Source organism: Polypterus senegalus, chromosome 2 (assembly GCF_016835505.1).
Source record: "Polypterus senegalus isolate Bchr_013 chromosome 2, ASM1683550v1, whole genome shotgun sequence".
Lineage (NCBI taxonomy): Eukaryota > Metazoa > Chordata > Cladistia > Polypteriformes > Polypteridae > Polypterus > Polypterus senegalus.
The window spans coordinates 281,554,956-281,580,864 of NC_053155.1; the positions used below are offsets into that span (position 1 = coordinate 281,554,956).

General features: G+C 36.6%; 1 protein-coding gene across 9 annotated transcripts in view; it reads right to left on the bottom strand.

Annotated features, from left to right (window-relative positions):
• Positions 1-25,909, bottom strand: part of LOC120523933 (arf-GAP with Rho-GAP domain, ANK repeat and PH domain-containing protein 1) — a 391,846-nt gene that overhangs the window by 207,541 nt on the left and 158,396 nt on the right. Inside the window, exon 1 of one of the 9 annotated variants that reach the window (XM_039745654.1) lies at positions 24,470-24,610. The exons of 7 other annotated variants lie outside the window; for them this stretch is intronic. The gene's annotated coding sequence lies outside the window, so the exon portion shown is untranslated. Of the gene's footprint in view, positions 1-24,368; positions 24,611-25,909 lie in introns of those variants that run through there. One more of the 9 variants, XM_039745653.1, reaches the window with a different exon arrangement.

Consider the following 25,909-nt stretch of genomic DNA (forward strand, 5'->3'; position numbering starts at 1 on the left):
AATCATTCAAATGACACGTTGATGTGAATGTCCATGTGTGAGGATAAGTAACATCCACCATAGACACTGGGGTGTCTGTTTGCTCAACAAGACACCAAGAAAACATGATTTAACTGTATTTTGTGTGATTTTGGGCTATACAAAAATAAATTGTATTGTATTGTATTCTATTTGGGCCTAGCACTGTTTCAGCCATGGAATGGCCAAATGAGGGAGGCAGCTTGATGGATGAGGTCTCCAGGACTCTAAAAATATCCAAATCTTATTATGTGATATCATCTACTGTTAAATTCTGCTCCGTACTTCTAAAATTTTTATTTTTATGCGGTATTGAGGATTTGTTCTGTTCTGTGTATTGTATTGTATTGACCCCCTTCTTTTGACACCCACTGCACACCCAGCCTACCTGGAAAGGGGTCTCTCTTTGAACTGCCTTTCCCAAGGTTTCTTCCATTTTTCCCTACGAGGTTTTTTTGGGAGTTTTTCCTTGTCATTTCAGAGAGTAAAGGAAAGGCTGTCAAGAAGCAGGGCTTGTTAAAGCCCATTGCGGCACTTCCTGTGTGATTTTGGGCTATACAAAAATAAACTGTATTGTATTGTATTGTATTTGTGTGTCTGCTTTTATCCTTTTAGCGCTAACTTTTACAAGTTCCATAAATTTACACAGGGTGTTACAGGCTCAAATAATATGCTAATAATAATAGCAAGTCATGTACTCAAGGCTCTAAATGCAGAGACAACATGGGATTTGAACTTATTACCTTGAGATTAAAAGAGGTAGCTTATCCACTGCACCAGTCCGTGACTTTGTACTGACTGATAGTTGGGTTTCAGGGACATGTCAATTGAGCAATTTCTTTTTTGTTCGGTTTAATTCTTGAATAAAACATACTTGTTTTGTTACACTTTTTGTTAAACTATATCGTTATTACCATAACATATGAAAACATTTTCTGTTTTAGTCATTTTTTTCAGCATTTCCTGCCTCACATTTCTTCTGTCATTCTATATTTACACAGATCGTTGTAGACACGGAACCCCCATGAATTCTATGTATTTCAATCACAGGATTTTAATTACCTATTTAACTCTTTACAAATGTATCACCAGGTAAACACTTCAACACAGATTTGAGCTGTGAGAAATGCAACAAGGCAATGTCTTCATCTGACTGAATGGGGGGTGGGGGTGTAGCAGGCTGCGTTCTGCTAATCCACACATTTGCAAAACAAATGTGGGCTAACAGCACAGTGATAAGGAGCTAACAGCTTCTTGGTGTAAGTCAGGAAAATTTAAGGAGGTCAGGGACAATAAAAAAAAAATCATAAACTTCATGGATTCTACTGTTAATGGAGACTGACATTCAGAAATGCAAGCGGACTCACTGTAACTAGAAAAAGAAGGTGGTGTCAATCGGCAAGTGCACAGCTCTAATTAAAGTGAATCTTAAAAGCCAAAAGTATATCTCTAAAACTAAATGAGTGCAGGGGGACGGTGGAAGGAAGTGTGAGCAAGTCAAAAACAATTCATCCAAAGGTGTCTGAGGGCATGACTTGCGTTACGGAGACATGGCAGTTCCTAGGGCAATGGACATCAAGAAATCACATGGCTTTCTTTACTGAGATAACAAAAATAGCTGGGCTCGTGTCACAGGAGGTGCAAACCACCAGATGATAAATTAGTGGGGATGGCCTCTTTGAGTAATTTGATTATTCAAAATTGATAGTCAAGGAAGAATCAAGACTGCGTAAAGAAATGAGGTGGCATAAAAAGTGGTATGATAAAAATAACCTCACTGTGAAGGAAGAAGAAAATGGTTTTGTTCAGTGCAGGTCAATTTCCTATTCACCTAATGTTTGTACATTATTATCAACATATCCATTAAAAGTTTCCAAAGTATTACTACAATACTTAGTTACCTTTTTTCTGTGTATACATCTCTCTGTGTACATAAATATTTCTGAAAATCTGTGCAACATTTGCTAAACATCTTAATTACATTTCTACAGAAACTCAAAGTGCTTTATATAGACAGTAGGGAAGCCACTTCAACCACCACCGATGTGTAGCACTGGTTGTGACTGCAGCCATTCTTGCACCAGTGTTGTGACTGCAGCCATTCTTGCACCAGTACACTCATTACACATTAGCTATTAGGTGGAAAAGTGGTGAGGGACATAATTAGCCAGTGTGTCAGACGGCCTCCATAATGGAAGGACCGGGGGAACGGACATGCACAGGGCACTACCTGCCTCGGAGTTTTAGATGGCAGCTCCCACTGGGTTGCAGCTGTGCTCAGGATTCCCACTGAGTCCCATGGGAGCTGGAGTTCAGCACAGCCCTGTTGTACTCCATGGGTGCCGGCAGGGGGTACTGCAGAGACTTCAGAGTCCTACTATATCAGGATTCAACCACATCTGGGAGTACTTCCAAGACCATGCTGATGGACCACCTGAAGTGCTCCTGGATGCATATAAAAGGGACTGCCTCACTTCACTCAGCGAGCCAGAGATGGGAGCAAGAAGACAAAGCTTGAGACAAAGAGTGGAAGTGGAATGAGACAGAGAGAAGAAAAGAACACTGTACTGCTTTATTTGTACTTGGTGCTTTTTTGTACTGTCCAATCTTTTCGCACAGCTGAATAAAAACCTGTGTGTGTTGCTGAACTTGTGTCTGCCATCTGTCTGTATCACATTTGGGGAGCAGGTGCACCCCTTGTGTCTCCACACCAGTTAAAGACCGGGCATGGTCTGGGCACCAGAATGGACGAGTCCATGTTGGGCAATTTAGCCAGAACATTGGGAAACAACAACCTATTCTTTCTGAAACATGTCCTGAGACTGGTTTTACATCTCATCTGAAGGACAGCACCAATTTTTAAAGCACAGTGTCCTTGTCACAGCAATTTGGCATTGGGACAGACCACTGGGTAAACATCTCCTGCTGGCCTCACCACTGCTTCTTCCAGCATTGTTTCAAATTTACAAAGTATTGCAAGCTTGTTACGTGCCACATGACACATTGTACAATTGTTTTGCAGTGATGGTGAGGCTTTTTTTCTTCTTTTTCTAGTCTGTCACAGTAAGCATCAGATACAGTAGTGTTCCATACTCCTTGTGGCTGCATTCTATACATTATATTTGAGGCCATAAGCTCTTGTACACACAGTTCAGTCTTATAACATAATACTAATTCAAACCAGTTTGATTTAGTCGGGGTGGGTCTACAACTGGTCTTACAGAGTCACTAAGAATGTCAAACTACACAAGAGGATTCACAGGTGTGCCCCATGACAGCCCGCAACTCACTGAGATTTTGCAAGTAAAGTCTGTGACTAAAATTCTCTAGAAAAATTAAGTAATACGATGGGGCTTTCAGGCTCCCTAGTCATTCTACCTCAAGATCACACCACTTTGCAATTATACTGAATAATCTGGCCTATCTGTAACACATAACCATGCACTGAAACTAAAATGTAATGCCTAGGTTATTCTTCAAGGATTCTGCTGACTCTAGTGTACAACCTTATTAGGTGTCATCTGCAGGTTTTTACTTCTTTATTAGAAATATTTGTTTATGTCGTTCATGCAAATTTTAAAAAGGAGCTGTCCCCGCACTAACACCTAGAAACCCTACTGTTTACTGTAATTTACATCAAATCTCTTGTACGACAGTGTGTTGTTTTCTGATCTAAAACTAATTCAGAAATCCACATATTTCCATTTCTTCTGATAGTTAGCTTTGCATGGGGTACCCTATAGAAAACTTTTTTAAAAGTTAAGACATATAATATTGAATATTCCACTAAAATCAAATAATTTTGCTGCTCCCTCATGAAATTCCAGTTTATCATTTGAGTGTATGCTGACTGTCACATCTACTGTATACTCTAGAGCTGGTTCACTACCTCTTCTATTATAATAACATCAGACAATAAAGAGAAACTCTTGAATTTATCATATGCATCATATAAAGTGTCCCTATTAACTGTAATACAAGCACACACAACAGAAAAGCTAAACCAATTGTGACATTTTTTATAACAGAACACAGAAAGGAAAGCCTGTGACAGTAAAATGGATTTAAAAAAAGCCCTGGGCACTAACTGCGGTAAGAAGAGGGTACTTGTACATCAAAGCCAAGACGAGCAGATATGTAAAGCCAATGATTACCTGTGGTCAAATCATTTCACAAATAGCTTGGTCTGCTGTTACCACCAAAACTGAAAATAAATCTTTCTTTTCACCTGCATACTTTACGTTTTTGTCTATCTATTGTTTAGCTTACCTATATCCTGTGTATAGTATACAACTTTTTACTTATTTTATTTTTCCCATTTACTGTACTGTTACTGAGGGAACAAACACAAGTAAGACATACACTGCAATGGTTACAGACTGCATAGCAAATAAAAGCTGAAACTAAAAAAGATATATTGTATGTAACTCCATGTGTAACATTTAAAAACATGATAAAAAGATAAAAATCTAAAATTAAATGGCAGGAGGAACATATAATTGCAGAGATAACTTTAAAAAGAACCTCTTAATTTTTACGAATAATTGAGTTGAAATGAAGACCATGATGAGATGATTTCTCAAAGTAAGAATACGTTTTAACTACTGAAATACTATGGCATCCATTTTGAATTCTAAAAAATAAAAAAAAGAACTGGCTGCACCTTACATCCTTTGAAATGCCTTGTCTTATGCCCCTCACCTTCCAGTTAGTTCCTCTTGAAAGGCACTACCTGATAATGTGCCACTTTCTCCACAAAATCTTGAAGGGCTCCCTCAAAATCTGGCCAAGTATAAACACTGTGGTACAAATAAACTACATACGGACAAAGTCAACAAAACAATTACTACAAATAGAGCTATTGCAGTCTTCTATACAATAAAATACACTAAAATCACTCACTAAAATTGATCTATAGCAATTGATTGCTGTACTATGCATTGTTAAAAACCAGGAATATGCTTGAAAAACATTTTCATGTTTAGTTGTAGACTTTTTATACTGTACTTATTCAAAGAAGAGACCATAATAAAGCACTGTTTATAGGTGCTGTACATTTACAAAGATCACAATGAATTGTATTTATTAATAATAAAAATCTGGCATGTTCTCCACTCAACTTTCTCATATACATAGAGATTATATAATAATTGTATCTATATGTCAACTTGTGAAACAAAACATGCACCAATTCAGATTTTAAGTTTATTTGATAGTTCTTTTACCTGATTAGATAAATTTCCAATTACTATGTTATTTTGTGTTTGTACTATGTAATTTCTTTGCATTGTTGAAAATAATAATAAATGAAACGTTGTTAATAAACTGTTACTAAATTAGATGAATAATTAGACATTCCCAAAATTATATATTACTCTAGCTCTGTCTTTAACTCTTTCATTCTGTTTAAATGAAAAATCAGAGCATAAACGTGTATGAAATTGACTAATTTTCTTCTGCCTTTATTATGCTGTTTGCTTTTTAAACTCTCATTTTCAAATAAAAAATTAAATATATGTAATAAAAAAAAGTTCAGGCAATCCAAAAAATATGGAAAAAGATAAGAAGTGTCAATTAATTCACAAACAGAACAAAACTGATGAAAGATCAAAATATATATGAAATACAATTTGTGGAATTATACTTAAGGACAAAGAAGTAAATCAGAAATGTACGGTATGTAAATTTTAAAATTTTACATTTTAAAGAATATCTATACTTTAATCAAAAATGATCTCTTACTGGGAAAATGATAAAAAAAATATTTAAATATAGTATAATTTATTAAATAAGTTCAACCAACCACTGTAATTACTGATAAAACAAATTTCTTTCACTGAAAAAATAATGTGTAACAATAAAAAAACAAACTTATCAACTGTTAGTGTTCATATGTAGCCAATCATACATGATAAGTATTGAACTCAAATAGTTACAAACACTAAATTGCATAATTTCACCAATGAATTAATAACCTTTCGTGGACATTCTCAACCAGCACAATGAAGAAAATTCCACAAACACTATTAAATCACTAAAAGTACTGTATTTTAAGCACAAAACCAAAAACAGAAAAAAAGTACATTTCAAAACACCACAGCTCAAAACAATTGTGCAACATAATTTGCCTTAAGAAAGACAGTAAAGAGTTCCTAAATGTCGAAATTATGATCATTTGTTTAACAGATAAACCTGGTTCAACAATATCACAGAATCAGCTGTTAAGAAAGCATATTGAAATGTTGACAGTCAATCAAAGTGGAGGGGTAAATTCTAGAAAATCACTAGTTCTGAGTAAAAAAGGTAGACATAAAAAAGGTAGACATAAATTTGACGCCCATAAAAATGTCAATCCTACACGGCAATAAACTTTTATTATACCAGATGTGTCACAATGATCCGTACCAAACGTCGAAAGTATACTTTTGTATACTAACTACAGTTATTTACTGTATGTTGTTAAGGGCATTGATGAGTGCTTTTGTAAAGCACCACATGTAAAGCATATAAAATCTTGATTGTTCTCCACTCAACTTTCCTTATACCTGGTTCAGGTAAAGTAGATACCACTTCCAGTTGTCCGATTATAATGAAATTTCATATCTGTGTGTTTCTTACAAAATTTCAATCACTTATCTTTGTTTATAATGCAAGTTTATATGGCAAAGAGCTACTTCCAGTAATCAACTCAAACAGAAATTTTCAAATTTGGTTGTTTTTTTTGTGGTCAGTAACATGCCACTTCCAGTCACCTGATCAAAGTTAAATGTTATATCTAATGATAAGTAATGATCATACAAAATTTAAATTATTTTTCTCTATTTATATAATGGTAGTACAGTAAACCCTTGTTTATCGTGGTTAATCTGTTCTAGACTCTGCAGTGATAAATGAATTTCCGCAAAGTAGGATACTTTATTTATAAATTGAATATTTTCGCAGTTAGAGCATAGAAAACCTGTTTATGATCTTCTAAATATAATTTTTAACAATATTAGAGCCCTCTAGACATGAAATAACACCCTTTAGTCAAAAGTTTAAACTGTGCTCCATGACAAGACAAAGATGACAGTTCCGTCTCACAATTAAAAGAATACAAACATATCTTCCTCTTCAAAGGAGTGCGCGTCAGGAGCAGAGAATATCAGAGAGAGAGAGAGAGAAAAGCAAACAATCAAAAATCAATAGGGCTGTTCGGGCTTTTAAGTATGCGAAGCACCGCCGGACAAAGCAGCTGCAAGGAAGGCAGCAATGTGATGGTAGTCTTTCAGCATTTTTTAGAGGAGCATCCGAATCCTCTAGGCCAGTGTGCAAACACCCCCTCTGCCCACACCCCCTCTGTCAGGAGCAGAGAATGCCAGAGAGAGTGAGAGAGACAGAGAAAAGCAAACAATCAAAAATCAATACATGCTGTTTGGGCTTTCAAGGTATGCGAAGCACCGCACAGGAAGCATATCATATATCATTGAGGAGTTTTATTTAATATGTAATACATGCTCTCATTGGGTAGCTTCTCAGCCATCTGCCAATAGTGTGCCTTGTATGAAATCAACTGGACAAACCAACTGAGGAAGCATGTACCATAAATTAAAAGACCCATTGTCCGCAGAAATCCGCGAACCAGCAAAAAATCCGTGATATATATTTAGATATGGCTACATTTAAAATCCGTGATGGAGTGAAGCCGCGAAAGTCGAAGCGCGATATTTAGCGAGGGATCACTGTAATGCATATGTAATACTGCTGATATCTGTTAAGATATCATTTCCGGTTATCCGATTATGGTGAAATTCTATATCTTTGTGTTTCAGAACCTAACTAACAATAATATAAAATTTCAATTATTTTTCTTTTCTTAAAATGCAATTTTACATGAAAAACTAATATACAAAATTTCAATTATTTTATAGTTTACTTGAAAAATGTTGAAATGTGTTCAGGTAAAGTACCATTTGTTGCCCAAAGTACATATGTTGCCCAAAAGTTGACAGAAAACTAACATTTTGATATAACACCCATATGCCAAATTTCATTTATCTACCTCAAAGCATTCTGAATTATTCATGTTTCTGTACATATAGACACAGGCACACACACACACACACGATTGCAAAAATGGTCAAAACATGTTCAGGAGCACTTGAAACGTTGAGATTCATCAAAATCTTGAGGTCGAATTGTTAGTGATGACTATACTTTAGTGAGGGAGACCAAGAAGAGACCTATCATAACATGATGGAGTTACAAGCTACATCTGATAAGACTGGAGATAATGTGCAGACAACTGTTGCCAGATTGCTCCACCAGTCACAGCTTTATAGGACAGTGGCAAAGGGCAAAAATGCACATGACATCTTCGCTAGAGTTTGCCAGATAACACATGGAAGACTCTGAAGTCAGCTGGGAGAAGGTTATATGGCCCAATGAGACCAAAATTGATATAAAATTTCAATTATTTTTCTTTTTATAATGCAATTTCACATGAAAAACTACTATAGAAGATTTAAATTAATTGTTTATTTAAACTATGTACCAGTTTACAAGAAAATTTTTGAAATGTGTTCAAGTAAAGTACCACTTCCAGTTGACATATGTTACCCAAAAGTTGATGGCCATGGCCTTCCCTCTGTCCTTCACCTCTTATAGCGCACCTGGGATACTCAGTATCTCAAAATCTGGCTCTCAATAAAGGAATGTGAAAACATCCCATAACAGCAGAATTAGATGCACATTGGTTCTGCTTGGCTGTGTTAACCCTTCTTTTTACTCAGTTCCATTAAAAGATCATATTCTATTCCCTTTATCTCAATGATTTTACGTGCTGGACCAATTAATGCCACTGCTAATGCCACAACTTAGCCAAACTTTATTCTATAATCTTTGCATACAAACAATTGAAACCAAAAGAAGAAACTTACTGCTGAAACCTTCTTTTACAGAAAACACTCCTGCTTAATGTCTTGATAACAAGCCTCTGGTAAATGCTGGTGATTCAGTCAGTTTGGGAGGAGTGTGAAACACTCTTGTTACTGCTGTTGTATTCTATTTCCCTAAAACTATTATACTTTTAACTCATTTCACAAAACTTGTGTGTCTGCTTTGAGATGAATGCACTGATATGAACTGTAAAGCAAGGGCAGCACTGGTGCTATAGATACACCATCAATGTTCTCTATTTGAATATTTAACATGCATTAATTAATTCACAATACTAACTTCACAAGCATGGACTGCAATACTCATATAGCAATTAAGGACAGAGCTGAAAATTCACCAGTTTTCATAGCTTGATCGTTTCAGTCATAGGGTTGTGGCAGCCAGAGCCTATTACAGCAACACTAGGAATGAAAAAAAAATAGGAATCAACCCTATCAGAGAGGGAATCAATCTATCTACCACTTGGCATAACGACACAAACACCCACAGTCACTCATAAAAATAAGGCACACCAAGAAAACCCAATGCAGAACGTGAAAACTCCACAGAGCCAATGACCAATATGAAGTTTGAACCCAGTCTCCTTGAGCTATTATTCAGGCACAATTGACCACAGTTCGACAAATATTAATAATTAATTAAAAAAACAGAATGCACCAATATTGGGCCACTAGTTGCAAACAATAGATACACAGAGCCTCAAGGGAAGTTAACTGAATACATATATAAATATGCAAAACTTCAAAAGATGGCTTCAGCATATCTACCCTGTAATTCAACTGTCAGTGCCATGTACTTCTACAAGTAATTCTGGAACAAACGCAATTTTATAATATTTTCACTGAAGAAGATTTTCACAAAAATGATATCCCCTACTTCTGTACAGTACATTCAGTAATCAGTAGCGATGTAATGAGTGTAAATTTAAATATGTTTTGGGAAAAGTAAGGAAGTTATAATATAAAATTTATCTCTATACTCCATCACGTTCACTTTGTTCTTCTGACTCTTTGCTGTTAACCATTCTGTTATGTAGATTGTGCCCTGTGAGCGACAGGGCTGTTAGTGTACGACAGCTATGGAATGCCCTGCTTTTAGAGCTCTGTGCATGTACCTCGTTTTCTGTTTTTAAATCTTTTTAACATTTTCTTTTGCTGTTCTCATTAAATTTGTTTGTATATTGGACTGTTTGATTTTATGTGTATTGTTGTGCAGAGGCCTTGGGCACCTTGAAAAGCGTTATTATATAAAATGTATTATTATTATTATTATCAAGTTTTGCTACTTAGGAGACATGTTGACTGAAGAAGGAGATACAGGCACAGCAATGATAGCCAAGGCAAAAGGCATATATGGAGGAAATTGTGGGTGCTGTGCCCCAGTCCTAAAGGAGTCTATCTAACATTGAATGGAAAAGTTCACGAAAGCTGCCCGAGGTGTAGTATACTATATGGGAGTGAGATATGGTTGACAACTTCAGAACAGAAGCAAAGCTGTAAAAAATGGAAATAAGAATGATCAGATGGAAATGACAAGTGTCACAATGAGAGATGTGATACTCCATGCAATGGCACCCTTGCATAGACTTAAGACTCTTTGCGTTTGGAGATGTAATTGAACAGATAAGTGGATAAGAGAACTGTGACACAGACAAAAATATAATGTAAAACAGAGATCCTTTACTTTCAAGTGCTAAAAAACAAAAATCAGTGTCATGTCATTCATTAATAAATGCAGTCCAGGTGACACAATAAAAATAATAACTAGTAAGAAAAAAAATATTTACAAAAGAGAAAAAAAAACTCTTCTTCTTCCCACCAATGAAAAATATCAAGAGAAAGAAAAAAAGATCCTTCAACCTTAAAAACCTCTAGCTCTGGCTGCTCAGTTTTATATGGAGTTGGGATTATTGCACACAATCCCTGCCCATGCCCGTCTTGTCCTCTATAATAAAGCCATGTTCCCTCCAACAGTAACTCTACACTTTAATGAATTCACTACCATCTGATGAACTAGAATAGCTCTCTGTCTGGTAAGTACTCAGTATTTTTTACACACAAATGGTTTCCCTGCTTTTCCATTTTGCAGATGCCAGAAAAATGCAGAGATGCCAGGGGGCTTTATCCTCAGGGTTATGCATGTCACTTTAGGACTTCCAGGACTCACATATGCCTGAGTGCCACTCCACACTCAGCGAGCTGTCATGCATATGCACCACTGTTTCCTGTCATATCCCCTCCACACTCCCTCAAATGGCAAAAGTAAGCATTGCTTAATGATTTATAAAAAGGAAAATCAGGCTATTAATAACTATATATCTTGTACCAAAACTAAAACCCATGACATGGCCCATCACAAGAGAACACAACAAAAAATTGGGATTAATAGAAACACCTGGGGCCTCATGTATAACGCCGTGCGTAGAACTCGCACTATAACATGGCGTAAGCACAAAAGCCGAAATGTGCTTACGCACAGAAAAATCCAGATGCAGGAATCTGTGCGTACTCCAACTTCCACGTTCTTCCGTTTCATAAATCCCGATCAGCGTGAAAACTAACGCTCGTGCACGCGCATTTTGTAACGCCCCAAATCCTCCCAGAATTACGCCTATTTGAATATGCAAATCAATATAAATCGCCCTTAAGCGCAGCCTTCTGTGAAAAGACAATGGGAAAAGCACGAGGAAAATATAAGAATTTCAGCGAATACCAAGTGGAGGCAAAGGAAAAACATACTATTTGTTCAAATAAACCGTGGTATAATCAACAAAATGAAGTTGATCGAGTGACATAGCGTGTTGGAGAAACTTGAAAGCTCACATTCACAAAATCGCACAGTGCCGGAAATAAAAAGAAGTCACATATCAAAGTTGCCGTGAAAAGAAGAGTTGTAAGCCCACTGTCTGAGTGTCATATGAAAGCTTATTAGGGTACAGAGAAAAAAGGCACACGGTGGGGAAAAGCACGAAATGTCAACTTTAATCTCGAATTTTCCACTTTAATCACGTAGTTTATTTTGTCATTTAGTAGAACATTATAAACTTCATCTTAAAATCGTTTAATTAACCAGTTTCTCAAAATTACATCGTAATTAAAGTAGCACGTTAAATGCTTTGTTTTGTATTTGATCTTCTACTCGTATGTGATCTATGTGCGTGAATCACTACTTGCTTCTTAAACTGGCTCTCTTCCTCCAACTGGACACAGAGTCCATTACATTTGTGATATTACAGCTCTCTGAATAACTAAAATACTGAGATGTATACGTGATGTCATTTTCATGATGATAGGAGCTAAAGCACATTATTAAACATGTGTTTCATGAGCCTCGTGCTTATGACAAGCATTTATCTTTTGTCGAAATTTGTCGCTGCGTTTTTAGCTGTGTTGTTATTTTCTCTTTCTGTTTTATATTCAATATATATTGCCGTGGCCCCAAGAGTCCTTGCTTTTCTTTCCCCAAGTAACCGATCGCCACACAATCAGCTCTGTAATAGAAGTTAAGCCATCTGTAAGCTTAGCGCCGATTCTTCAAAACGCTTAAAGAACATTGAAATATCTTCGTAGTACATGTTTAATTATTCTATCCTTCACGACACTCCCAGTGAAGAATATAGATTATTTAAATGAAGTTAAAGTTTTATCTGTATAATTTAACAAACATATTTTGCTGCATTTCACCTTAAAAATGATATTGTCATCATATGTAAATACGCGCTTTATAAAGTGGCCCAGGTTGTGTGATATTATAACTGTAGTGCAAGTTTACAGTGGGGTGATTGTACTTATAAGTACAAACCGTTCTACAAGGAGCAATTGATTGGCTGCATTTAAAGTTCTTGGGATTAAACTGTTTCTGAACCGCGAGGTCCGTACAGGAAAGGCTTTAAAACATTTTGCAGTGGCTGAGACAGCGTGTCCTTAAAGCTGTATACTGATAATTCTCTTTCCGATCAGCTGCTGCTGTATTTCACACTCAGATACAGTGATATAAATACTCCGAGTCATGCAGTGAGAGTAATATGGAAAAAGATGATCCGCTGTGGCAACTCCTAACGGGAGGAGCTGAAAGAAGAAGAAGAAGAAGAAGAAGTGAGAGTAACAACGCTAAAGCAGTTATGGTATTTGGAATACTATGGCTGTTCCCTGGACCATTATATTGTTACGAGTTAATTACAATCAGATGCATTACACTAATAAACAATATGCAGTTAGTTTCTGTGTATTTATAAGCCGCGTCATGAAAATAATAAGTAATCACACAAGAACAGTAGCACTGCTTTGACGCTGGGTGCCGCCAGTTTGCAAAACCGAGCGGAGAACTTGCGTACGACAAGGCATGAGGTACTGTGGAAAAGTGCATGGCTTTACGCCAAGTGTAGGTTTTATACATCGCGATTTGAACGTAGAAAAGTTCTTACGCAACATTTCTGTGCGTACGCACCGTTTATACATGAGGCCCCTGGTGTGGATAGGATAGATGCTGTGCTGAGAAGAATCAGACTAAAACAGTTGGAGTATGTGAACTGAAAAGCAAAGAAAGGATGAATGAATGAAGAGCTGCACCAAGATGGAGGTGGAGGTGATAAAGACGAGAGGGAGGCCAAAGATGATGTGATGGAAGGTAAAGTCAGAAAATATGGATAAAGGATGCCCAGAAACAGAAAAATCTGATTTCAGTAAACTGTGCAAACCCAGAAAATGGCTCAGAAACAGGCAATGCTGATGATTCTGGACAGGTTCTAAATATTCATAAAATGTGGTGTGTTTTAAAGACATTTTTTGTCATCATGATATAATGTTCTTACAATAACAGAGTAAACGTAATGCAATACAACTCTTCATGGTTACAATATGTTGCACAAAATGCAGGAAAAATGATTTAAAAAATACAAGTTTGACCGCTGACTACTTTATCAGACAGACCAGTGTTGATGACATGTTATATTACTTATATCAAATAGTCTGGAACAAAACCTTTTCTATACACAGTGAACAACGATAGCAGGATATTGATATCCTTAAAGTTAAAAAAGTAGAGATCCCTTGCCTACTATTTATATACAATATAAATCTAAACTGTGGTTGCCAACAGCTTAAAAAATAAGCACTTGTTCAGTAAAATGATTCTTCCAAGTGAATCTTGCAAATCACAGTTGGATGTGATGGCTTTCTCTCTTATTTCCTTCTTTTAAGATCTTAATGACTCAACTCTGACTGTGTCATAAAACAGATACTGTATATTGTTACATTACACTGTATCGGAAATCATTAATTTAAAAAAAAATCTGCTTCAGGATGAATAAAATCAAGAAAAATGTTACTAGATTGCAGCAATTTGGACAAAGTCTGCCTAGATACGTTTTAAACCAGGCATGATAGTGATTGCTTTTTCAGGTCACAGGCATTGACATGGTGTGTTCCTAACCGTCCCCAGCAAATTTAGAAAGAAGTGAATGTTTCCAGAAATAGCGGTTTACCTGATGACATTTCTTACCATGATATGTGAAATGACATTAAGATCCAATTTACTGCTGTCAAAGGGTTGACCTTGTGTAGTATTCAACGGACAAGGCCCAACAGCTAGCAAACATACTGGGGGGGTAGGGGTGTTGGTTATGACATGATGGCATAAAAATCATTTCACTGCCATCCGTTCCCAAAAACATCTATATCGTTTATAAAGTTCATAAGGCTTATAGCACCAAATTGAGTAATTTATTTGAATAGATCATTTGAGTAACATTAAAAATCCATTATCATCATTTAAAGGATAATTATTGGTAACTTCCTAGCAACTTCTTGTTACAGGACCAGCCCAGTAACCTCTCCACCGCTCATTAAATCCATGCAAGATCAAAGTAAAACAAAAAAAGACAACACAGGCAACACCAATTCAAAGTATGAACTGGAACAATGTTGGCCACTTTCAGAAATTATATTATACAGAACCACCTTAAATCTAGCTGGGAGGAAATCGGAAGAACTGTTGAAAGAAATCAGACATGAATGTGAAATGAAAATGCTGGAAAACCAATCTGATATTAATTAGACAGCAGTCTGGAAATGGCTCTGAAAACAAGCAAAAATCAGAAAAAGCAGGAGAATGGAGCTGGGGGATTCAAAAAGTCACCAAATAAAATCAGTAGTAATACTCTAACATTATTTTTAGAGAAATGGACAATGGTTGAATCATCTGCAGCTCACTGTTAACAAACATAAGGACATGGCAGAACATGGAAAATAAAATGAAGCTATGAAAGCTACCATCATTAGTTAAAAAAAAAATGAACAACTTTCATATTGAAATAAAAAATACTAGAAAGACAGTTTCAGGCCCACTAGTAACCCTTTAAATCCAGAAATTTCAGGAGCTACAGAAAACAACTTTACCGAAAGAAGTGTAGTGTACCGCACACAAGGCATGCCTACAACACTGTAGCCAATTGCTTATGTCTGCTTTTCTCTTCAGAAGAAAGACTCCACCTTCTTCAGCTCTTGCAGAATTATTCTAGTGTTCATGACTTGCTTCCTCTCCCTTGATGCCGATCAAGTATTGCCTTCCTTAATGCTCATGAAATTGCCTAGCAAACTCAGTGTGAAGACATACAAGAGGTCTGTGTGGCTTCACTTTAGTGATACAGTGTGCATGTTGAAAACATTTGAATCTACTGCGCAAATGAAAATTTATAAAGCATGCAATAATTCCTGCATGCAATGGACTGAATATTCACCCTGAATAAGCATATGATTTTTTGTGAAGTATAAGGGTATGCTACAGGGGCATGAAGTCTGCTTTTCTTTTCATTTATTACTGTTATTATTATCATTACTTTAACATAAACTTACAATTACCTAATCATTGATATTATTCTGAGTGTTCTGCTTCTCTTGGATGAAATGTAATGTTAATCAGGCCCCATTCATCACTAATATCACTTCTGTAAGAGAATAATTTTAGGGTGACATAAATATAAAAATAATTAGACAAATTCAAGTTCTAAACTTAAAGTGTCTTCACAGAATTTGACCTCAATGAGAGAGAACATGCCTAGCACCAACAATCTATTTTTTCTCTTTAATGACTTTATTTTTGTATTATCTTTTCATCTCTCTAGCTTTTCCTTTCTTTCTAACTGACCAACTGCCTAATTTGCTAATTTTCCAAGAACAATACAAAGCGGAAGTGCCCACTGGATTCCATGTTCCTTTCATGCCAATAAGTAAAAGAAATCAAGAACCGGATGACAAAAAAGCACTAAGAAAGGATGGCATCAACATAAGAAGTGCCTCAACCCACGCCATTGTGTTTTTAAACCTTTATAATTATTTAATCAGTGTACACATCCTGCTCCTGTCCTTCTTTGATTTTTCCTAATTTGCTGCACTTCAGATACCTAAGTTGTTGTAACTCTGAAATTCTATTCTAAAATGTGATTGATGAAATTTTTCTTTATATTTTTACACAAAGACTCCCTACCCTACTACTACTACAAGCAAAGCATATTGAACATTGGTAACCAGGTCTAAATTGTGATCTTTCCTTCACATGTCACCCTTGACTTCATTTGCATGTCCTTTTTATACAACAAATTCCCTTCTTCTGCTGTTTTCAACTCTACTGGTCATTGTTTACCAGTTGCAAATTGCTGTCTGTCTTAATAATCAATGACAAAATGTTACAGTATAATCAGTCACACTGTTTCATAATGCGTAATAAAGAAAAACAAATGCCTGAAAATTGTTGGGACTCCAGTTATTTCAGTTAGGTGAAAAACTCCTAGAAACTCAATTAAAATGGCACTGTAATATTTTTTTACAACAAAATATAGAGCCAAAATGAATTTTACATAGAGAAGGGAGAACATGCAAAATGGGATATAGTGGACTGAGTGATTTATTTGCAACTGAAGACAGCCACAGTAGACGGTGGCTCACTTGCAAACTTTTCAGACATTGCAGACTAACAGTGAATGCAAATGCAAGAATAAATGGTGGTCTTTCATTATGAAAAATGGAAGGACTAATTCAACATCTTACTTGGCTATAAATGAGGCTCCTTGTTGGATGATTTGAGTATAGCTATATTGAAACACTAGCACATTTTTTGAATTACATATATACACAATCGCACATATTGTCAACAGTTTATTCTTGTTTTCATTAACCTTCTTGTACATCGTCAGGTCTGTCATTTCTGTAAAAAAATCACAAGTAAGATATTTTCACTAGGAAAGCTCAATGTGCTACTTTGCATGCTATTTTGCATGTTCTCTTTTCCTCACATAAAACTAATGCAAGCTGTGAACTTTACATACTGCCAGCTTTGGTGGTACACCACACACTCTGACAATTGCGCTTGATTCACCAAGAAGGAAAAGGCATGGAGGATCGCACTTAATAAATCTAATGCTGTAACACTCTGGTGATCACACAAGATACCCCTCCCATCTCCCCCATTTGACCCCTGGAGCTGATTCACCAAGGGGGGTGGTGGGGGGATGGGGGGCAACCCACTCCCTACCATTCAGGATATTGCACTAAATTCACAGAAGGAGAACCCTGTGGGTTGTGCTAAATCACAGAGGGGAATGAAGTGTGTCATAAACCAGAAAGACTTGTGAAAAACTGGTTCTTGACACCACAAAGGTTTGGAAACACCATACTAGATACTAGCGCTGCTGCCTCGCAGTTAGGAGACCCAGGTTCGCTTCCCGAGTCCTCCCTGCGTGGAGTTTGCATGTTCTCCCCATGTCTGCGTGGGTTTCCTCCGGGTACTCCGGTTTCCTCCCACAGTCCAAAGACATGCAGGTTAGGTGGATTGGCAACCCTAAATTGTCCTTAGTGTGTGCTTGGTGTGTGGGTGTGGCTGTGTGTGTCCTGCGGTGGGTTGGCGCCCTGCCTGGGATTGGTTCCTGCCTTGCACCCTGTGTTGGCTGGGATTGGCTCCAGCAGACCCCTGTGACCCTGTGTTCGGATTCAACAGGTTGGAAAATGGATGGATACTAGATACTATTGCCTTTGTGGAGAAAGTTAATAGTCGATTGCCAGGGAAACACAGTGTGACTTGATGTGATCTCTGAGCCTTTCACAAGCAAAGTGAGAAAAGTCACTGCCGACAATATGTTCACATCACTTTCCACAGTGCTGGAACTGAGTATTTCCTTTTCTGTGCTTGGCAGTACCAGCAATGAATGTGCGCTCAAATGCATTTGTCATAAGAGACGTTTTTCTTTCGACAAGCTTTCATACTACTAAGGGAGACCCCATTACTCTCCAAAATAGTTTATGTAATTATCAGTGCATGTTCAGATCTTACCCCGTTACATATGAAGGAGGAGGCATAAGAAGCAGACATAACAGGAAGTACCAATAATTATTTTATTCAGCTTCAATCACATACTTTATAATGTTCCCAGCTAAATGAAATGTGTTGTTTTGCTTTTCACTAGTAAATACTGAAGCAGTGTTCTACTCCACAACTGAATATTCCTAGAGCTTTTTATTGGTCTGAAAATGTATGTTACCATTTAAAGTGAAAATATATTTAAACAATATAGGCTGTGTGCTAAGAAATTATTTATTGTTTTGTTCACTGAAGCTGTATTAGGCTAACTGGGCGTGGGGCAGTTGGTTAGGATATGTTTTCAGGATGCAGAGATGATGGGCAATTAGTGAGAACAAAAGGATTTAGACTCTACTTTGCGGTTTAGTACAGTACTGAGAAAATGTAGGGCAGTTCTTGTGTTTAAGAAGTAAATGTACAATAATTATCTCTTAAATATTAATTAGAACTATAATTTAAATAGTTTCAGAGAAACGGTGCCGATGTTTTATTAAAGAGCAAGAATAGCTTATAAAACCAAAATATACTTTTTTGGTATCAACTATACAAAAATACAGTATACACTTTTATATTTTTAGCATCTCAGGTTTTTTTCTAATAAAATATAACTTTGTCCTTGAAAGCTCTATTTGTACAGCAGGAAAAATAGATTTGTGGTAATGTAAACTGTTTACTGAAAATATAGTGCCATTCACACAGCAATTATGTGCTTACAGCAATATACAGTATACTGGAGTCATTCAATAAAACACTCTTCACAAAGAATATAGAAGCAAAGTTCAGAGTCACTAGCCTTTCAGATGATTGTAACAAAGATAGTACACAATTCATGAAGCCTAGCAAATGATTTGCTACTGCAGATTATTAAACTAGAAAGGTGGATACATTATGACTTTTGTTACTAATTTAATCTTTTGCTCTTCTGATAAAAAATACATTTCTCCCCGTGGGACAAATAAAGCACTTTCTATCTATCTATCTATCTATCTATCTATCTATCTATCTATCTATCTATCTATCTATCTATCTATCGTCCCAAAACACAAATTGCTTTACCCACTCTTAGCCTTCATTCATACATACTGTAATGCATCTTTTTAATTACAAAAACCTGTTCCTACAAATAATAATTCAGATGTGCTGGGCAAATGCATTTCTTCAAAGTAAGAGGGGAAAATAAGTTAGCATAATAGGATAATATTCTGGTGTATCCAGTCTGTCCCTAAGGCTTTAGAAAGTGCCACTGCTGTGGAAAACATTCTGTATTGCTCCTGTTTTAAAGAAGGCAGGTGCTTCTTCACCTAATGACTACAGAACAGTGGCACTTATGTCTAACATCATGAATACCTTTGGGGGACTGGTCCTGAATTATATGAGTCCTCTTGTGGTAGACCACCTGGACCCACTGCAGTTTGCCTATCAGACAATGACTGGAATGAAGGATGCAATTATCTATTTGCTCCACAAGGCCTTTTCTCACCTAGGCAAAGCCAGCAGCACTGTGAATATTATGCTTTTTGATTTCTCCAGTGCCTTCAATACCATCCAGCCATCCCTGTTAAGAGGCAAACTCAAAGACTCAAAGATATGCAGGTGGATAAGCCTAAGGTGTCCTGGGTCATGGACTATCTGTCAGGCATGCTGCAATTTGTGACACTTAAGGATTGTGCTTCTGATATAGATGTGAGCATGACTGGACACCACAAGGAACAGTCCAGAATCAACAAGCTAATTAAAAGGGCAGGCTCAGTTATAGGATGCACTCTGGACCTTCTGCAGGTCATAGTGAAGAAGAGAATTAAAGGAAAACTGAGTGCTATTATGAACAATGCTGCACATCCTTGCTTTGACACACTAACACTCAAGGCTTTCAGCCAATGAATCATTCAGCAGAAGTATGTCAAGAAACACAAATGTGGCTCCTTTATACCAACAGCAATATGCTTGCATAATGCCTCACAGGGACTGGGACAGCCAAGTCAGAAGTTTTATTTCCTTTCAATCTTCTTGCTTTATAGTCATTCTGGTGTGCGTTTAGCCCAAAGTGTGTGTGTGTACATACTGTTTATTTATTTATTTACTTACTTACTTATCCACCTATTTATGTATTCATTTATTTATTTAAAGAACTTCAATAAAAAGCCAAATTTCTACCTGGGGACAAATGAAGTTCTATCTATCTATCTATTACATACAAACAACACCTGTAGTACCACATCACAGTTTTTGACTTGTTCTCAAAGCTGCCAAGATAGTCACTGGAGCCTTGTTACCCTAAATTGGAAAACAATTGATAAATTCACGTGTGGCTGGAATCTCTTTCAATAAAAAATTATCATTATAATGTTTAAAAGCAATTACAACCTAAAGAAAAAATTAGAATTTTTTTTATAATGGTTAACACATTTTAACACATTGCAACAGGCAAAATATACTATGCATGACATCATGATGATATTGGGTTCCTTCCATACACTAACTATGCATTAAGTCTAAATCCTGAAAAACTGGTTACTGAAACCATATCAACGGTCAGCACATTTGATTATCTTTTACCGTAATCAGTATCCCTTCACCATGTTTCTAGTCTATTATAGGGGCTACTAATATTTCTTTCAGATACCCTTTTCTCTGATAAAAGTATACCACCTTATCACTAAACAGAACACAGTATTTAATTCACTTATTCTGTTTATATTACTGGTTTAATTTTCTAATGTTAAAATCACATTACAATCATTCTTGCAGACGCCGTTTATCTCTGAAACAAACATTCCAGAAGTTTGTCAAAATGCATTCCAGGTAGCCAGAATACATTAAAATTGACATCACTCACATGAAATAACAAGAGAAATGGTAAATGACAGAACTGACTTCAAATTAGCCTACACATTAAGGAAGGAAGAAGAGTGCTGGGAATGTCCAAAAAAGAATTACCTCACTGACTCAAGGAGCAAACAGTATGAACAATGAGAAAGATTTTAAGAAATTGGACCATTTCAGGTTAAACAAGCAGAATTTAGGAAAGAAATGATACAATCAGTCATTTTCTAACCTGCTTAGTCCTGAACAGGGTGGCAGAGGGTGCTGGAGCCTATCCCAGCCAGCATAGGGACCAAGCAGGATCAAACCACTGCCAGGGCACCAGACTTGATTCAAAGGTTTTTAAATTAATTTGAATCCAGTGTTGGTTCCAACCTTTCACTAAGTGCTTTTAGGAAACACCCTTTACCTACAACCAAGAAGTAATGAGCAGATTGGTAACTGCATGGGCAGATGGATAAGGAGGCTGCCAATTATTATTTAAATCTGTAATTCATAATGATTAAGGAGATACAAATTGAAGTTGATTAAACATACATATTACACAAGTGTTAAAACAAATTCACTTAAAAAATGGCAAGTGGTATACCAGAAAGTAGCACCTTAGAGACTACCACATCTTGACTTGGCAATTTTTTGAAATAAAATATGCACTTTATTGGATTAAATGACCTGTTCTTGCAAAAACTTTGTTTATGTTCTAAACTTATTACTTCATTTCATAAACTTTTACAAAACACTTGATTTAAGATTGGTGGTGTGGTGATTTAGCGGTTAGTGCTATGACCTCTCAGTTCTGGTTCATATCACAGCCCAGGTACCTTCTGAGGCACATTTGAAGTTTTCCCTGTATCTGTGTGGGTTCTGCCCCTAAAGAACTTCCCCCAAAGGACCTGCATGTAAGGTTAACATACAATTCTTCTCTTCTTTCGTCGGCATCTTATTGCGTTAAAACTGATTAAGTCAGTGTTTGTGTTGCAGTTACTTAGTGCGTGTTCCTTTCACTCACAAATTTTTCACTTAAACTGGTACTTGAGTCTTCAATCTGCCACAAGAATGATTTAAGGTATGAGGAGGTAGAGGAAGTGACAGTGAAGGTGGTAGGGATGAGAAAAGCAGCCGAGAGTTGATTCCACAATAACATAAAAATAAAAAGAGGAATAACCTTGGAGGACAACCATCACCCCGAAAGCGGATAGTAGACGTCACATAGTATATGTGTCCCACATTTCAGGGCAATAGGTCAAACGGTTTGCGAGTTACAGGTGATTTAAAATCCTGGACAGACAAACAGACAGCCACGGTAGCGTATTATATAAGAAGATGTTGTGCAGACAGCAACATAATAAACTGTGTTTTCCCACAAAACGAAAGAAAGCAAAGATAGTACTATATAGAAATTATAAAAAAAACTTAATTTACAAAAGTACAGGCAAATCAAATTTGTCACAAAATAAATTGTGTTCCTCATCAGCAATAAAAATGAGAAAACAAATGTTTATTAATAGCAACAAACCCTACCAATGTGTTGCAAATAAATATTCTCCTCCTTTCACATGCATTTTAAAAAGACTGAAGTTAATGTGCGCCAAATATAGAGAATACAGACAAAATCAATGACCATTATGGACAATGCCACACATCCTTTCTATGACACACTGGCACAGATTATTTTAACTACCGAGTTATTTAAGAGACATATAAATAGAAATGCTGCTGGGACTCCTTCATACCTCCAGCACTATACCTTTATAATGCCTCACTGTGATTGATCTCTTATGTTTAGCCAAGTCAGAATTTTGTTTGTATAATTCTTGTCTGTGTTAATGAGGGTGGTGTTGTTGTTCATTTTTATAACATTTCCATATTTCTTGAGTTTCTGTAAAAGTTTTCCCTAGAGACAAATAAAAGATCAATCTATAAGTAAGTATCTAATTAACTTTATTCTCTACTACGTGTGAATGTCTCATGGCAAACCATCCATCCATCAATTTCTAATCCTCTCAATCCAGTTCAGGGCTAAAGGGACCAGAACCCATTCCAATCGCATTGTAATGCAAGAAGAAACAAACCCTGTACAGGGTGCTAGGTGCTAGCCCATCACTGCCTGGTCAGTTAAGAAAGCCTGTTCTAAGAAGACTGATTTAGTGCAAGCGGAGACCAGTTCACAAAAACAATGAGCAGCAAAAGGAATTCTGATGTCTGTCAAAGTTTGGTGATGGAAATAATACATTAAAAGATAATCACATTGTGAAAGCAGCACAACACTAGCAGACCGGGTGGCCAAGATCTTATTTGTAAGTAATTGAAGGAGGTATATAAGTACACATTAAGTCACATGTGAGTTTTAAACATTTAAGGAACTATTTCAAATGCATTAAACTGTTTTATTTTTTTTTTACCAAAAAAAGCAAAGTAATTAAATGTAGTTCTCCTTTTTACCCTTTTTGAGGAATGAAGTTCTTCTTTTTTCCCCTTTTTGGGGAACAATACAGCTAATATAGTAAGTGCACTGAAACTGCGTCTAGGTTACAGCAAAATACCTACAAGAAATCTACTGAATATACTATACATAAACCACATTAAAATTCACAACTAACGAGAAACAATAGAACACTCAAGATATAAAATCTGGTTTTAAAGCACGAAACATCATTCCTGGTAATATGAGAAAGTGTTAAATCTTTTTCTGCATCTTATTGTATTGTATTGTTCTTCAGCCTAACATTTCATAAGCGACTACATTTATAAGGATAGATGAGGACAGTGATGGTGATGAAGCCCCAGCCTCCAAAAACTGTAAAATCATCAGGCTCTTATTATCAGATTTCTAAATGTAACCTCAGGACAATTCACAAATCTTCCTAACAGGAAAGCCACACAAGTACAGGCAGCATCAAAAAGCACTTTTAACTGAGCTGCTAAAAGCAGAATATGAAAAATGTTAACATTTAGTGATAGAATACCTGCTACAGAAGCCAAGTTAGACAACCAAAAAGGCCTCCAGACTGAGCGATTAGCCTGCGCAGAGATACAACTCGCCCCCCTCCCCCTTTCCTCTACTCAGACTCACTTAGCAAACAGACAGATTACATTTTCTGTAATTAAATGCTAGACCACAACCACACTTTGAGAAGCATTACAAGCCAACAAAAGCTTTCACATCTCAATAAAGGCATACTTAGGCTGCCTTGAGCTCACTACAATTTTCATCAAACTGGGCTAAATACCAAATCCCCTACCTGATGCCTTAAACAGAGTGTGTTCATCTTTGACAGTCTTCAGTTCTGAAAGAAACTGAGAAACAGTTTGCAGGCTGAACAAAATGAAAAGCTGTAGCTACCTAAAAACAATAAAAAGGCAATTTCTTATTTTTGTTCTTCTTGATAAGTGCTTGCTCTCCAACTTATGCTTGCTTTTCAACTGTTCAGTTGTTTGTAACTTCCTGTATCTATTTTTCCCCCAGTCTGAGATGTCAGTGAAAAGCAATCTGAACTTAAACAAAAGAGGGCGAGCGAGCGAGCAAGCGAGAGAGAGAGAGAGAGAGCGAGAGAGAGTGAGAGAGAGAGAGGAAGCGCTACACCAGGCTCCCACAATTCATCTTGTTTATAAACACACTGTACTGTAAAGCTCAACTCCACTCAGCTTAGTTGTTACTTCATGTGCTTGTATCTTCACAGCACTAGCAACACTTAGTTAGTAAGGCAAGCTAAAAGGAATGTGAGGTAAAATAAAGCTGGACACAAAGAACAGTTTAGCATCAACATCTTTAATATGAAACAAAGTGAAGTGTAAAATTAACCATAAATCATAATGTTAAAATGGCAAAAAAGAGTGCCATCTATATTAAACTAAGAAATGAACAACACTTCAATACTTTGAGTAAATTATGGTGAAATGGGTCCAAACACAACTTCTGCAAGATTTGTTTTAAGTGATCTCTTTAAACCATTGCTAATTTTGCAAATGTACTTAAACTTCCTTTTTTTCTTAGGCTTAGCTACTATATGTTGTAACTTCCAAAAACTCATTATGAAACTTACTGAAATAAACTCATTTGTTCATATTTTTAGTTAATGACAAATGTATACCAAGCATTATAAGCAGAGTTAATTTGTGTGGTCGCAGGGCCTTAAATAATGTTGTCAAAGATGACTGCTTTTAAACTGGGATATGGTTGGGAGTACTTAGTATGGTAATCGGGGACTGCTGGAACATCATTGGTTACTCTGAACTGAACTGTAAATCACTATGTAGTTGATTCTAATCTACCATCAAAAACTGGCATATTCTGTGGGGATGAGAGGTGTGTGCTCAGATTACACACTCACTGACCAAATTATTATAAACACCTGTACGCCTGCTTATCTATGCAATTATCTAATAAACCAATCATGTGGCAGCAGCAAAATGGATAAAGATTATGCACATACAGGTCAAGAGCTTCACTTAATGTTCACCTCAAAAACCAGTAATAAACATGACCTTATGGGCTTTTGAACATGCCATAACTGTTGGTGCCAGACAGGCTGGTTTTAGTATTTTGGTTTTTGCTGAGCTCCTGTAATTTTCATGCAGAACAGTCTCTAGAGCAGAGTGTTCCCCCTTAGTGAACTGAGCGTGATCGCTATGGCACTAACATTATAAACAACAGAAACTTTGCAGTCCACAACCCAAACATGAATTGCAACCCAGTAGTTGAAAAACACTGTCCAAGAGTTTACTCACAATGGTGAGATAAGCAAAGAAAAATCTACTCAGCAGCAGTTCTGTTGAATCTGAG